The sequence below is a fragment of the Cydia splendana genome, chromosome 7 (assembly GCF_910591565.1).
Source record: "Cydia splendana chromosome 7, ilCydSple1.2, whole genome shotgun sequence".
NCBI classification, from domain to species: domain Eukaryota; kingdom Metazoa; phylum Arthropoda; class Insecta; order Lepidoptera; family Tortricidae; genus Cydia; species Cydia splendana.
The window spans coordinates 18,126,405-18,140,851 of NC_085966.1; the positions used below are offsets into that span (position 1 = coordinate 18,126,405).

The 14,447-nt window shown below is 34.6% G+C and overlaps 2 protein-coding genes across 2 annotated transcripts in view; one reads left to right on the forward strand and one right to left on the reverse strand.

The window, feature by feature from the left end:
• LOC134792409 (uncharacterized) overlaps window positions 1-6,166 on the reverse strand; it is a 729,291-nt gene extending 723,125 nt beyond the window's left edge. Inside the window, exon 1 of the mRNA XM_063763702.1 lies at window positions 6,157-6,166. The gene's annotated coding sequence lies outside the window, so the exon portion shown is untranslated. The remainder of the gene's footprint in view (window positions 1-6,156) is intronic.
• LOC134792406 (uncharacterized) overlaps window positions 1-14,447 on the forward strand; it is a 265,633-nt gene that overhangs the window by 155,108 nt on the left and 96,078 nt on the right. The window lies entirely within an intron of this gene.

A 14,447-nucleotide genomic window follows, 5' to 3' on the forward strand; every position in this document is an offset into this window, starting at 1 on the left:
TACCATAATGCAAAAATCGGCAAAAAAAAAACGGTCACCCATCCAAGTACTGACCCCGCCCGACGTTGCTTAACTTCGGTCAAAAATCACGTTTGTTGTTTGGGAGCCCCACTTAAATCTTTATTTTATTCTGTTTTTAGTATTTGTTGTTATAGCGGCAACAGAAATACATCATCTGTGAAAATTTCAACTGTCTATCACGGTTCGTGAGATACAGCCTGGTGACAGACGGACGGACGGACGGACGGACAGCGGAGTCTTAGTAATAGGGTCCCGTTTTACCCTTTGGGTACGGAACCCTAAAAATTAGGGATGTAGCCTTACAAAATAATTATATTAATTAATTATTTGATTGCAAGTCAGTAGGTATAAGGTTTTTGTTACTAAAACTCATAAAAAACGTGAACGTTATTTTGCACAAGCCAGGTTAAAACGCAGATTTGATTGGATAAGGGAATTCGCAAAATAATATTCGCACACAAACTCGACGACAATGCCGAACGCGGAATGACAAGCTCGTAAGGCTGCATTAATAAAGAACAGGATAATTTGGCATTTATAAGGTTTCGTTGCCTAGTAGGTACATGTACGTTAACAAGTTTTTTAAAAAGAAATGTTGGTTGGAAATATTATATCAGGCGCTTTTAGTCTCAACCAAATAAATTTAAGTTTAACAACATCTTTAACAACAACCAGAACATAAACTAAGTATATTAAATCTGAATGCGCAACGCATTCGTGTATCGCGCTCTTATGGCGCCTTTACAAAGCCATTGAATTTAGCTATATTGTTAGATTGAATTGAATATGTTCGTAAAAAAATATGGCTAAAGTAATGCTACTTTATATGTTTTAATAATGTTTCAAATTTCATTCAACATTATACATTATTACGCATATTATGCACATTGGATGGCACGAGAATAGATTACTCAGTTTAATAGTACATTACTACAGAGGCCGGGACGAAAGGGGTTGCCGGCCGAAGACATATAGACGGCCGAGCGAAGCGAGGCCGGATAGGTCTGAGCGCGGGCAACCCCATTTCCCGCCGAGGTATGTATAGTGCTTTTCTCAAACATGCAATGAAATAAATAAAATAAAAAATCCACGAAACCCACTTTTTATTTATAGAAAAAACTAAAAGTAAACTACACCCAAAATATAACCAACACGTACCTATATCATTATCACGCGTATGTTTTACACGACTTACACGAGTCGTGTATTTTTACTAACCGTATATTTTCATGTATCTTAGATTTTTTCGCCTTGTATCCGTCTGACTTTCGTTTTCGTCACATAAGTTTACATAGTCTTTCATGTTGATATCATGTTTCACATACATCGTTGCTTTATGCATGGAGTAAATAAGTATAATTTCCACAGTGTTGACGAATTTGTAGTTACATTCATTTAAAATATGCCACAAAACTGTTTCTAATAAACTGTAAGCCATTTTTCTTAGTTTCTCAAATAATAAAATTGCCATAAGCAACCATATACATACTTCGTCTTTGACTTGGCGGCAGAGGCAGCAAGTTATTAAAATCAATTCTGCTTACGCTGCCAATTCCAACACCTACGATTACAATTAATATTAATTTCATTATTTCGTCGGAACTCATATTAAAGTCAAAAAATCAACAACGCACCATAAATCCAATAAAACAGAATGAATATTTTTCAACTTTACCTCCATAACAATTTAAAAAATATAACTACGCGTGTTTGAGTAGACCTTTTTACCGCTAAGGTTTAGATGAAATATTTTAAATGTTTTTATTTGTGTAAATTTATAATTCAAAATTATAAAATTATAGAATGTATTATTTATTAAGTTCATGTTGATTTTATACAAATAAAACTGCAAATTATAGCAAACATTGTTTTTTGTTTTTTTTTTTTATAGGCGTAGTGGCAGAGTGTCATAATACGAACCATAAAGCAAATACTGCCTCTAGTTTTTTTTTTTTATGGATGAATGCCACGATGCTGTGTCACAAATATCTGTGAAATGAAAATTAAAAAAGAGGACTTTGCCGGCCTAGGCCTGCAAGATGTGTATGAAATTCCATTAACGACCTTTTGTCCTAGCCGCACCTGAAACGTCATACTTCGCAGCCTATTATAAGGAACATAACATCAATATTTCATTGCATGTTTGAGAAAAAATAATTTTATAATACAAATTTATGCACGGAATCCGGGGCCTAGCCAAGAAGACAATCGTTTGCACAAAACGAAACGAAACGCTAAGGTAACCGTAAATAATGTATGGAAATTATAGCGTGTCGTTTCGTTTTATTGCAAACCATTGTCATCATGGTATGGTTAGGTTAGGTTAGGTATATGAAAAATCGCATTGCGTTTATAGCAGCCCTTACATACCCGCTACGCACGTAGCAAGGCGCAGCCTTACCTGCATTACGTAAACAGCTGCACTAACTAATAACGAGTGGGACTAATTGGTCCCAGCTCCATGTGCTACGTGTCCGCAACAAACGTGAGGTTTCGGGAATTGTATGTTGTTTGTTTCAAAGTCAATCCTAACAAACTCCAGGAATTTTAATTAATTTGGCACGTATAGAGTATACCTATACGTGCGTAGTAAGTCACTTAAGTAGGTAAGGTTAACTGGAAGAGATCCCTTAACCTTTTAACCGCCATAGAATTTTTCATCGAGCATGGTCGTGTCGCCGGCGGTACGAAGTTACACAAAGTTTTAGTCTTATCTATCAGACCGCGGCGAAATGAGCCCGATTTTGTATGTCTTATACAGGGTGATTCAGGAGACGTGAGCAGGACTAATACTGCGCATTTCGTAAATTATAAGCAACACTTTCGTATCAGTATTAGCGAGGTTAACGTTAATTATCTAGTCGTGTTGAAAAAAAAAGTTATTAATTTATTTACGACATGCGTGGTCACCCTAAAATTTAGGATACTAAACTACCGATATTCTGTGTCAAATTGAATGTCACCACTGTAATCGCGGTCTGGTTACTTTTGAAAACTCGTATCTCACTCAAGTTTGACAGTTTATTTTCTTCGTAATCAAAAAGTTAAAGAGGTTTTATGCTTATTAATTAGGTCTTGTAGGGTGACCATGATTGTAGAGGATTAAATTTGCCCTCACCAAAAAGTTAAAAAATAGGAAAAAGTGTGGTTGTTTCACTTAAATACGACGGTGATCGATCAATTATCAGTTACTGAGTGTGCAGGATTAGTCCTGCTCACGTCTCATGAATCACCCTGAATATCAGACTACGGCGGTTAAAAGGTCAAAGGGATAAGTTCGCCTTTATACTAATGACGAATGTTATTTTTCCTGTTTTGTTTTGATTTTTGTACAATAAAGTACCTATTTGACTATTTACTACTACCAGCTACTACTAACAGATTATTAGTAGTATTGGATTTGCAGGCGTCTGTAGTCACCAGGCTTTTTGACTTCTAAGCCATTATCCTCTTGACATATTGTTTCGTTCCCGAATTTTACTTTCTTTCTACGATTTTCGGTAAAAGTTTCCCCCGCATCGAGGCCTTCGCAATATGTAAATGATGGTCAACCTGCTATGAAAGATTCATGAGTCTAATTCGGCTGTGCTGGGAAAAGGCGGAATAGATTTCGGATTCAACTTTATGAGGCAATGTACGATTCGTGTTGAAAACAAAAAGTACAGTAGGTACCTGTGAACTTTTAAGCGGTGAAAGTTTTTTATGACGTCAGTAGAAAGTTTTATTTTTCTTTGTAAAGCGTTTTTTCTATTATTTTTAATGTCAACGGATTGACAAATAGAAGTGTAGGTAACCTAAAAACCTGAATTATCCTACGGTTTCACAGGTACCTTAAATGATAAATGTATGTTCATCTATGTATATCAAAAAATAATTTTATTTAGCTTAGGCTTCGAATCTATAAGATTTGTAGAATATAGTACCGTTAGTAAATAAGATAGGTAAGCCCTCCACCTAAACCATTAAAGTAAAACATGGACGATATTTAAGTGTCAGCTAACGGCAAATAAAGGACATAAAATGTCACCCTTTCACCTTTATTAATGTGCAGGTACCCGTGTATATTCCTATTAAAGAGCTGAGATGAGACAAAAGCTCATTTAAACCGGTATATTGAGACCTAAAGGCCCGTAACAACTATGTGAAATGGGGGAAGGAAATTACATTGGCGCCTGATCCATCGACTCGCTAAGATCTGGATAAGGAATCTGGAATTAATATCCATGGCAATTACGCCTCTCGACTTGTTTAGGCGTTAATAACCACCAGAACATTGTTCTAGTACTTCTAGTAGTAGTTTATGTCACACTTAAGGAAAACATTTAGAATTAAATGATTACATTCCGAAACTTTTAATATAGAATTAAAAAAAATGTCGTCACAAAGATTATTTTTTTTTACATCCACTTTGTTTTCATGATTTTTTTTCTGGAACTGTCAAAATAAATTAAAATTAGATATGTTAATTTTAAGGATCGGTTTCTGTCTTGCACCAACGCTGTTGGGTACTCTTTACTTGCAATAAATCAATTTAGGTAAGCTTTAGGTATTTGATGTCACAACGAAATATGTATTATGTGAAATATATTTATAGAAAGGACGGAATATTTATTTACCTATTTCATGCAATACCTATTTGCAATGGCTTTTAGTGTGCGCAATTTGAAACTCTCTTTTTAATCAGGTACGAATATTAATCTGATATTTCAGCCAGATTTTCCTAGCTTGGCTGGAAAGCCAGATTCATATTATATAGGTATATAGGTATCACTAGTTAAGTAGGATTAGCTTAATTCGCTATCTAATATTATCTGAAATCTAGAAGCCGGCAACGATTTCCTACTTAGCAGCTAACGCGCGTTCCTAACTCAAATTAGAACACCTTGCGGAATTGCATGTCTGCTTCCGTACATCCTCGCATAATATTCATACCTGTAATGTTCATGTGCCTCGGCAATTAACGCGAGATCCTATCATTAACTCGGAAACAAACAACGGCAAACAAGCACCGAGTCTGCATTTTGCTTGTTTTAATGTGATCGAATCGAGTTTTAATCTACTTAAATATAAGTCTGTAGTTATTCTCTGCGGTAGACACTTTGTACCTACAGTGACAAATAGTTAAGTTTGCAAGGAAATTTATCTAAGACCTGAGTATCATATTTCTATGTGAGTAGCATTGACCGGTAGTTGTGCATAACTTTAGGGTAAACCTTTTTCTATAACATCGAAGGTCGTTTAGCTGATTAACCAAATTGAAAGTTTACAAGGACTAGAAGAAAATATTTGAAGGATCTGAACAGACTCTGTCGTGTTTGTCTTTCTTGTCCATGATAGGTAGTCTGTCATCACGGAGGTTAGATGCCCCAACAACATTAATGTACCTATGTTCATTTTGACCCTTTATTAAGTACCGTCCAAAATACAGGACATAACCTTTGACCCACTTTTTATATTTTTTCCTGACCAGAATCATTAGCGTCGAACTATTGAGCGTCGTGGAAGTTTGAACTCACGGCCTTCCGTGTTTTCTGTCGATTTAAGGGTTGATCAATATCAGGATACAGTTGGCAGGTGGTTTTTGCTATTGAAAATGTTTTGTTACCTCTCTTTTCAAATGTTATGCAATCTAAATTCACTTAATACACGATTACGACACGCCTACAAAGATTTTAAAACAATCTGCATGTTCCCATCAAAAACCATAAATACCTCCAGCAAAAAAAATTAAACGACTTTCATTGAAGAATATTTCATGGTTCCCGAAAGGATTATGTAAATCAATAAATAAAATATTGCTGGAAAGTAGACGCGGGAGAAAAATTGGATGTCGCCTTGAGGAAAAAGTTCCCTCGAACGAACAGGAATTCCATAATATTGTCCAATAAAGAATGCCGCTTAAAAGAGGTGACGGCACGCGGAGGAGGGAATCTGAGCATTCTGAGCCCGATTATTTGGGCTTTGATACAGTGCTGCAGCCGCCGTGCAGGTCAGGATCTCGACGACTCAAATAAAAAGCTTCGATTTGAAGTAAACTATTATAATTTTCAATATGTACTGGTTACACGGGCTTTCTTGACTAAACGGTTAGATGTAGAAGTGGTGTGGTGATTGTATGGAGGCTTGTAACTAGACGCACTAGCTGATCTAGTTAACATAAATAATGATTGACACAGCTGATCAATCGATAATATTTTCATAAACTTTAAAACCTCAATTATTATGTACAAATGTTAATTAAAATAAATACATGTAAGTAACTATAATGTATGCATTCAGTAAATTAATTTTAAATAAAAACAAAACATTCTCACGAGAAATCCGAAACAACAAACAAAAAACTTAACAGAGTCAAGTTTCGTAGTGGGCCATTAATCAGAAAAAGTGATTCGCTGAAACCAAAGAGAATGGAATGTGTATAGAGAATGACTGTCGGTGAATTTTGTAGTCGCGAAGGTTATGCTGCCATCTGTTGACGCAGTATTGAAACTAAAGATGAAAATGTATAAAAATATCCATAAAACTTATATATTTACATATAGACATAAATGATTTTTATTAATTTTGGATCGTCATGTGCTTTGATCCGTGTTTTTTTACATTGATGTGAGTTAGAATTGTTTAATATCAAGGGAGTGGCGCCATCTGTTAGAGAGTAACTTTGTCTTGATTTCCGAGGCGAGGGGTTTCTTTTGACTTTACTTGTCTTATGGGAATCACATCTCTTTGCTAAAACTACTCAAGATTGGTACTCGAGTTTAAAGGAAATAAATAACAAAGATCTTATATTGAAGTGCGCCTAACGCGTCAAATGCGTCAAACGCGTTTCGTTAATGTCTTTTATGGTTATAAATACCCCCACGCCAAGCTGGGAACTGGTTATTCTATTTTTGTCCGTCGGATTGTCACGATCTCTGGCTCGCCCGTAGACGTTAAAACAAAGGTGTTATTTTGACGATTGGATGTTTGACTTTACGTAGCTACTATGCTGCTTTTTGTCAGACTGTTCAATTGTTAGTTCAGTGTAAATACTTACGTGTGTTTTGGTGTTTTTTGTGTTTTAGAGCCAGATTAGTGTCTGATTGCACGGTCAATCAACCGGAAACGCCTAACCTAGCGGTGATAAACAGGCTTTTCCGGGAATCCAGTAGAGTGTTAGGTCCAGGTCGCGAGAGGGGCCTGGCGTCAACCTTTTTACCTACACAGGTGACGATTATACCTCTTACGTTCTCTTCAAGGTCTGACAGAGGGATGTGAGGATCTCACGTGTGGATCATTAGGAGTAATCTTTACTCACTGAAATCTGTTGGTAATTGAAGAAGCGTGGTCTTGTTATATATATTTATATATTCACATTTTATATTTGGAATAGGGCGCCTTATTCGTCAGTACCCTTGGCTACGGCCTACACTGCGGAGGGAGGCAATCACACAGACACTAGGGTTTGCAATACCTCGGTTTTGTCGGCCGAACGTTTACAGCTTAAATTAGGGTCCCTCTTACACACACTCCTCCCTGTAAAGATAGAGGTTCGCCTCTAGATTTACACATTAGAATAGGGACATTGGGGTAGAGTTAGGGTAGAGTCATTATTTGGGAGTTAGGGTTATTTATTATTTCTTTCTTTATTATTATTTATTCTCTCACATATATTTTGGTTACACACAGTGTTAAAATCATTAGAGTGTTAACTGTTTTAAAATACAGAATAAAATTAAAGTCTAGTTTCAGTAGCATATGGATGGGTTACTGAGGCTCGTACATTAGATATGATTTAAAGGTAATACATTATTATATTGGGTGAGATAGGGGAACAAAGTTATTTGAGGAAATACTAAATAATTTTGTTATAGGGAGCTAGTGACAGGCGAAGCAGTTCATTAGTGACAATTTGAGCTTTTCTATATCGGGGTAACTAAGGGTATTAAATCATGTTTAATAGACGATTGCTTCAGTATTCCATACATTTATAGTAAGAATATTCAGATGAGCTTCTTGGCGTTTCTTCTTGTCTGAAAATAGGTTCCGAAACGCAGATAAAAGTAAATATTACATAGTGCTTAGAAATACCTATTCAAAACAAAACAAAATAAAATAGGTATTATTTAGTTTAGAGACCCGTCTTCATCCGAGGCGTGACAGTAGATAAAGTATGTTTGTACGTATTAATATTTGCATCATTTACATATAAATATTTTCCTTTAGCTAGCTAGGTTAGCGAATGGATATAAAAGGAAAATATAATTACAAACAACAAGGGCTTATACTACTGTTCATGGTAACTGGTCACGGTAGGGCTCGGTAGGAGATAAAATCTAAAAAATATAATTTATTATTTATTCTTCATATGATTTTGTTTTTCATACGATAGTGTTATAATATATAAATTACAGCAGCAATATTTACAATTACATAGGGTATTTTAGGGGTAATATTTTGAATCCAAATCTAATCAGTCTGCACATAAAAGACGATGGGTACTAAGGTTCACAATGTATTAATTTCACTAGACGATCACATGGCCAAATTAATCTATTTTTCTTAATTTATAATCAATTCTGGTTGAGTTCTATTAAAGTAGAATAGTTAGTAGAGGGTTAAGGTACATTTTTGGTGCCGTAGTGACCAGGATTATATATATAAATAGTTTGTTTCATAAAGTAGCCTCTTTGGCTACATTTTTGCTGCCGTAAGAAAACTGGAATGTGAGTTGATTTGATTTGGATTTAATTAAATATAAAATAAAATATTTCTATATACTAGTATCTAACTACAATATCAATTTCTCCTCCTCGTGGCTTCATTGTATTGACGTAGCTTGCGGGTTAGGGATTTACGTCACCTGAAACAAGCATAAAAATACATTAGTATAAATAGACAAATAAAACTAGCTAAAAATACAATGCGTTATACGAGTCCAAAAGAAAATAGGGGGCGATAGTTAAATTTTAACAATCAAATATATGCATATTTGTATATGTACGGACATATAAGTATAAATATATGTATCAAAACTAAACTATCATCACAGTGTAGAAAACCAGTGAGAGTTAAGTGTTTTAAATAAGTGATAAATTAGTGTTATTTTATAAAATTAAAAATAAGTGTGTTTATTAAGTGTTTTAAATAAGTGAAAATTAGTGTTAAAACAGTGTCAAAAAGTGAGTTAATTAATTAAAAATCTATTAAAATGGAGAGGTCTACAAGACAGCGAAAGGCCGCAGCTAAGTCTAAATCTACACGTCAAAGCATACAACAAACTACGCCGTCAATCAAGAGAAGTACTGTTGAGCGGGTAAATCAAAAAGCACGAGTACCTCGTAGAAGCATAAAGAAGAAACCAGATGTTAGACGTGGATTGTTCTATCATTTGCTAAAACAGACCGAACAGAAAATGACAGCAGGGCTTAGTCAACTACGAAACGAGCTTGCAACGGCAATTAGTCCTGTACAAGTGGAAGCTATAGAGACTGCAGATACATCGGAGCAACTCATGGAAGAGACAGAGCATATTGAACCAGTTTCAGGCAGTGAAAAGGAGCTCTCTACTGAAGAGAAGAAAACAATCATATACAATATTAAAAACACTAATATGGAACGTCCCAAGTTCGGCAAAACTAAATCGCATCCAGTGACATTTCTAGAAGACCTAGAAATGTATCTTAAAAGGGTCGTATCTGATGGAAATGAAATAGAATCGGTTCTCGAATGTTTAGAGGGAACAGTTCGTGATTGGGCCAGATTGTATAAAGACAGGTGGACCAGTGTAGCAGATTTCAAAGCCGACTTTCTCAAATCCTACTGGGGGACACATGAACAAAATGAATTACGCAGGAATATTGTTCACGGAGTTTGGGATAAAACAAAAGTAAATAGTATGCATGATTATTTTGTGCAAATGGTTGGACAAGCAAAAATGTTGACATATGTTATCTCGGAGAATCAATTAGTTACTGATATAATGAGGCACTTTCCTCGTTATATACAACAAGCGTTTGCGTCATCAAAAATTATTACTATCTTTGAAGCTGCCGAGTTTCTACGCGCGATGGACGACGTAAACAAACAAGAGCCGCGAGCAGTACCATCAACGTCCGGGGCCTCGAAACCATCCAATCAGACTATGAGAAAAAACCAGACACAATATCAAAATTGGCGGAAACCAGAAGCAACGACAGCTGTTATAGAGCAAGAAATAGTTATCGACGATTCGGAAAACTAATATCTGCTGATAAAAACGTCCCCGGGTCAGCTACAGAAACAGATGATAGGGTCAAAATTCTAAAAATGATGTATAGAATGAATTGGTTGCCAGGCCAATTGTTAGGAAAAAATAATAATGGGTTGCGAGCGCCGATAGAACTAGAAATAGTCAATGGTGAACAAGGAGTGGGATTAGGTTACAGTAATTTAGAAAAGATCCGGTTAATAGGGTTACATGATTTAATTAACGTTTTAAAATTAAAAAGTGAATTGGTAGAATTTGATGTAGATGACGAATTTATCGCGTCCGTGTTTGAGGAAGAAAAAGAAATTCCGGAATCAAGTTCGTTTAAGAGTGAAGTAATTATACGTATGCGAGACTTTCTTATAAGAGCTTTGCTAGATACAGGTAGCGATGTGACGGCTATGTCTGAGGAATTTTGGGTGGTTGTAAAAAATAAATATCCTGAAATTCCAGTAATGCCGATCAAGCCTTTTAATATCAAATCAGCGTCAGGGCACAAAAGTAAAGACATTAAAATTACAGCATTACTACCTATCGGTATAAATGATTTACAGATGGAAATCGGGTTGTAGTAATACCTAATCTAAGTTTTCCAGTGATATTAGGATTTGACTGGATTAAGGAAAATGTAGTATCGATTGACCTAAGAAAAGAGAAATGTGGAGTCAATGTCGAATATAAAGGTGAAACTACTTGGATACCGTTTCATGATCGATATAATGGATGGCAAGATCAATGCAGTATAGAGTCGTCAAATCAATCTCAAACGCAAGTGACATGTAAAGTCGGAATACCGTTAGTAGAAAGTGAGAAAAAAGCTTTACATTCGGTATTGACAAAACATAAAACATTATTTGATTCAAAATTAGGCAGGGCTAATTGCTATCAACATGTGATAAAAATGGAATCACGCGCACCTGTAGTAAAGAGAACGTACCCCGTGCCATATGCGTATCGCGAGAAAATAGAATTAAAATTACGCGAATTAGAAGAACAGGGAATTATTAGTCGTTCACAAACTGAATACTGTAGTCCGTTAACATTTACATTAAAGAAAGACGGAACAATAAGAGTCTTATTAGATGCGCGTGAAATCAATAAGAACATGATATCTGAAACCGAAAAACCAACTTTACAATTGGACGTATTAAACTCATTTCACGGAGCGAAATTTATAAGCGTAATTGATTTGAATAATGCGTACTTTCAAATACCACTATCGGAAGAAAGTAAAAAATATACAGGTTTCAGTTTTAATGGGAAATCTTACGTATATAACGTGTTGCCGCAAGGACTCAAAACATCTGTGGGAAGTTTTAGTCGTGCTATGGATTGCATACTTGGTCATGACGTTCGCGAATTTTGTGTCAATTACTTGGACGATTTAGCCATAATTACTACCGGTACCTTGCAACAACATTTGGAACACTTAGATATAGTGTTGGGAAAATTAGGAAAAGCGGGCCTAACTTGCAATTTAGAAAAATGCAAATTTCTATGTAAAGAGGTGCACATGCTAGTATATATAGTATCAGTAGATGGAATAAAAACCGATCCGGATAAAATTAAAGCGATACAGGAATTTCCAGCTCCAAGAAAAATAAAACAATTAAGAGCTTTCTTGGGACTGTGTAACTTTTATAGAAGATTTATCCCTAATTATAGCGAAAATGTACAATCATTGTGTCATTTATTGAAAAAAGGAGTGACGTGGCAGTGGGGTGTCAATGAACAAAAAGCTTTTGAGACAATAAAAAGGACTTTCGTAGATGTTATTCAATTACAACATCCTGATTTTAGCAAACCTTATTATTTGCAAACAGATTCCTCAGGTATCGGCTTATCAGGCATACTTTATCAACTTGATGATAATGGGGAAATGAGAGTTCTTGGGTTTCATAGTAAATCTCTAAGAGGGGCTCAATTAAATTATTCGACGACTGAAAAAGAATTTTATGCCGTTATTAACTGTTTAGAAAAGTTCGAAACTTATTTGAGAGGTTCAAAGGTTATTATTCAAACGGATCATAAGGCTTTACTATTTGTCAAAAATTGGAAATTATATAATGCGCGAGTAATACGTTGGATCAATTACTTAGAGCAGTTTAAATATGAAATTGAACACATAAAAGGCAAAGATAATATAGGAGCGGATGTGTTATCTAGATACCCACCTCAAACTGATCTTTTGCAGGAAGATAAAGTACGGCTGCCCGAGATTCTTTATACTGAAACAGAAATAAATAAAGAATTGATAAGTAAATTAAAAAAGGTTAAAGAATTACAAAAACAAGATCCTGAAATTGACGAAATAATTCAAGGTCTAGAAAATGGTGATATTAGTGATAGAATCGGTCGAATAATTCAAAGATGCTCATTACAGGATGGTGTATTGTACTTCACATCCGATAATAGTCCAAATAAAGTTATATTTTTGCCAAGAATGTTAGTATCGGATATAATAAAACAAATACACTTAGAAATGGGTCATCAAGGGGCTTACAAGGTCATAAAATACATAAAAGATAGATTTCATTGGAGGGGTATTACGCAAGATGTTAAAAAACTAATAAGAACTTGTCATACTTGTCAAATGGTGAAAAATGATAATATCAAACACGTAGGACCGTGTAAGTCAATAGTGAATAATGATATCGGAGATTTAGTCATGTCGGATCTTTATGGGCCTTTACCGTCAGGACAGTTCGGAATGAGCTATATTTTGGTAGTTCAAGATTCATTTAGTAAATTCATCAAACTATTTGCGTTACGGAAGGCTACAGCGTTATCTGTGGTAGTTAGTATGAAAAAATTCTTTAAAATCATTCAACCAAAAGCAATTTTAACAGATAATGGTTCGCAGTTTATTAGTGATCAATGGAGGCGTTTTATGAAAGAAAAGGGGGTCAAAACTATATATACAACAGTTAGAAATCCTCGTCCAAATACTACAGAACGCGTGAATAGACAACTTGGAGTATTATTCAGGACTTACTGTGAAAAACGACATCAAAGTTGGGTGAAAATATTACCAAAGATAGAAACTCTATATAACAATACGTTTCATGATAGTACAGGGTTCACTCCATGTGAAATAATGTATGGTCAGCCTACGCAATTAACATTTGATAAGGAAATTATTAGTCATATAAAGAAAAACATAGCGGACATTAGGCAAAAGGTTAGAGAAAATTTAAAGAAAGCAGCTGAGATGAGGCAGGCAAAGTTTAATCAAAATTATAGACTGATTCAATTTCAAATAGGGGATTGGGTTAAAATAAAAAAGTTAAATAAATCAAATGCTCAGCAAAAGATAACAAAAAAGTTCGAAGCAATTTATGAGGGACCTTATGTAATTGCAGCAATTCCCTATCCAAACGTATATATTTTAGTAGATCCATATACAAATATATACCGAGGTAAATACAATACAATACATTTGTCAAGATATTATAAAGGCGAATTGAGTAAAAATAGCTGATCCGGTGAACGTTCATTAAAATGTAATGTTTAACTGACATTTGTTAATGACTGTATTTTTATTGTTATGTTAATTAGATAAACAGAACTAATTGTTATGTTTTAATGTTGATAAAAAGGTTTGACTAGAAAATAACTGTTAAAAAATATTAAAAAGTAAAAAAAAAATAGGTTAAATATTATAAGGATAGATGTATTAGACATTGAGTAATATTTTTGAATTTTTCTAATATATAACATAGAGATTAATGACGTGTTTAAATGTACTTACCAAGTTTAGAATAGTAGCACGGAAGTTCTATTAAGGCGAGTCGAGTGCGAAGGCGCTGAATGTTGTATTGTAGCTGAAATCATTAAGAATTTTATTTTTAATTATGGAAAAAAAAATGTATACATAAGCATTATTGTTATAAAGGTTTTTAATAAAAAAAATGTCTAATTAGAATAAATAATTTTTGGAACTACGTAATATTGTTATAAAGATTTTTAATAGCTATTAAGAAAAAAAACAAAGTGTCAAATTAGAATAAAGAATTTTTAGAAATAAAGAAAAAAAAATTGTAAAAATAAGTAGGTAGGTTAGAATAGGGTCTTCCATCCACATCCGGCATAACAGTAGTCCGTATGTGTGAAAGTAACACTATTCACATATACAAGTCGCTTCATTCATATACACGTAGAATAGGCAACTAACTTTGGTTTTGATTTTGTAATAACT